The sequence below is a fragment of the Procambarus clarkii genome, chromosome 81 (genome assembly GCF_040958095.1).
Source record: "Procambarus clarkii isolate CNS0578487 chromosome 81, FALCON_Pclarkii_2.0, whole genome shotgun sequence".
NCBI lineage: Eukaryota > Metazoa > Arthropoda > Malacostraca > Decapoda > Cambaridae > Procambarus > Procambarus clarkii.
In genome coordinates, this window is record NC_091230.1 from 5,583,322 (window position 1) to 5,585,853 (window position 2,532).

Sequence of the window (2,532 nt, forward strand, 5' to 3'; positions counted from 1 at the left end):
ATAGATTGGAAGTAAATAGGAGATCCTGTAAAAAAAACCTTCTGCAATTTCATTTCTTATGTTCAATATGCGATCTTAGCTAGAAAATGACCTTAGAAGATGGGGAAATACATCATTAAGGAAAACGGGTTTAATGTGGGAAGATGAATGCTCCTGTGCTGGTCGCTGGTCTAACGGAAAACACCTGGGCCGTTGACCAGCTTTTTAATCCCCTTCAGCGAAATTTAAAGGGAACTAGAAGACAAACAAATTCTCGCTGGGGTAACGCAAAACACCCCAGATGAGAACCAACCTTTTAATCCCCTTGAATGAAATTTTCAGGGACTAGAAGGCTAGCAATCACTCACAGGGGTAATGAAATGGACCTGGATGGAAGGCGGCCTTTTAATCCCCTTGACATAAATAATGATAAAGGGAATAAATATGCCATATCAGAAAAGGGTCTTATAAAGAGAAGATGAAGACTGGATGATGTCATTGACCATTAGCGATGTATGTGCAGGGTCACCGAGGTAATGAAATTAAGAAATTAGAGTGTGACGGGCGGCGGCCTTTTAATCCCCTTGAGCGAAATGGCTGGGGGGCCAAGACCGGTTTGGGGAAAAATTGAAAAAACCCATGGGCCAATGATCGTCCATTAAAAAAAAAATAATGGACGGTCAATAATCAGGTTAAAAATTAAAAAAAAAAACACGGCCAAGACCGGCTTGAGGAAAAATTTTGAAAAAACTCTGGGAACCAATGACCGGTTTGGGAAATAACCAAAATGGACGGTCGTAGGCCCGGTTTACACTACTCCTGCAGCATTGGCAACTCATGAGTAACCATCCTGCAGTATTGCTAACCCATGAGTGACCTTCCTGCAATATTTCCAACCCATGAGTGACCTTCCTGCAGTATTGTTAACCCATGAGTGACCATCCCGCAGTATTGCCAACCCATGAGTGACCGTCCTGCAGTATAGCCAACACATGAGTGACCTTCCTGCAGTATTGTCAACTCATGAGTGTCCATCCTGCAGTATAGCCAACACATGAGTGACCTTCCTGCAGTATTGCCAACCCATGAGTGACCATCCTGCAGAATAGCCAACACATAAGTGACCTTCCTACAGTATTGCCATTCCATGAGTGACCATCCTGCAGTATAGCCAACACATGAGTGACCTTCCTGCAGTATTGCAGACCCATGAGTGACCTTCCTGACTTATTTCCAACCCCATGAGTGACCTTTCTGCAGTATAGCCAACACATAAGTGACCTTCCCATAGTACTGTCAACCCATGAGTGACCATCCTGGAGTATTGCCAGCCCATGAGTGACCTTCCCATAGTATTACCAACACATGAGTGACTATCCCACAGTATTGCCAACAAATGAGTGACCTTAACATGTGGAATACTTGAAAATGTGACCAAAACATTGCTTAATATAAGAACACAACACGAGAGAAGCGCTTGACTCCCTGGAGGCGGGTTGCCACCGCCGACTACAATACAGGCTGTTGAGCTGTAGTGCTTGGGCTCCTTCCCTGAGCACACATGGACGGAAAACTACCTTACCAACACACTCTGCAACAAATTGCTTTTCTGTCTCCATATTTATCATAAGAGAGAGAGAGAGAGGGGGGGCAGGGGGGACGGCAGGTAGAGAGTGGGAGAGAGAGAGAGAGAGGGGGGGGGCAGGGGGGATGGCAGATAGAGAGTGGGAGAGAGAGAGAGAGAATGAGTTATGGATATGACAGTTGAGTGACCAGGAGTAACAAGGATAAGAGGTGAGTGACCTAGCACAACGTCGTGGTGCTGAGTGTCTTGATATATACACCCACTAAAATGTATAAAGACAACGGATTACGTTTAAAAATGCAAACAATTATACTTTACAAATTATTCTCACATAAATACTAACATCTTTATATTAAAAAACCTTTTACATAATCCTATATATTAATAAGAAAATACATAACCCCGAACACAACAGCCACTACCTAGAGGGATGCAAAAATACAGTGACAAAATATACAACAATTCATACAATATTGTATACAAGGAGGAAAACACAAAGCCACTAGCCGAGCTTTTATTCTGGTTTAAAATCTTGGAAAGATTTTTCAGCATATTCCCTTTAAGGATTTAATTGACCGAATTACTACATTACTGTGTGTGTGAGAGTTGTGTGTGTGTGTGTGTGTGTGTGTGTGTGTGTGTGTGTGTGTGTGTGTGTGTGTGTGAGTTGTGTGTGTGTGTGTGTGTGTGTGTGTGTGTGTGTGTGTGTGTGTGTGTGTGTGTGTGTGTGTGTGTGTGTGTATGTGTGTGTGTGTGTACTCACCTAGTTGTACTCACCTAGTTGTGCTTGCGGGGGTTGAGCTCTGGCTCTTTGGTCCCGCCTCTCAACCGTCAATCATCAGGTGTGCAGGTTCCTGAGCCTATTGGGTTCTATCATATCTACACTTGAAACTGTGTATGGAGTCAGCCTCCACCACATCACTTCCTAATGCGTTCCATTTGTCAACCACTCTGACACTAAAAAAGTT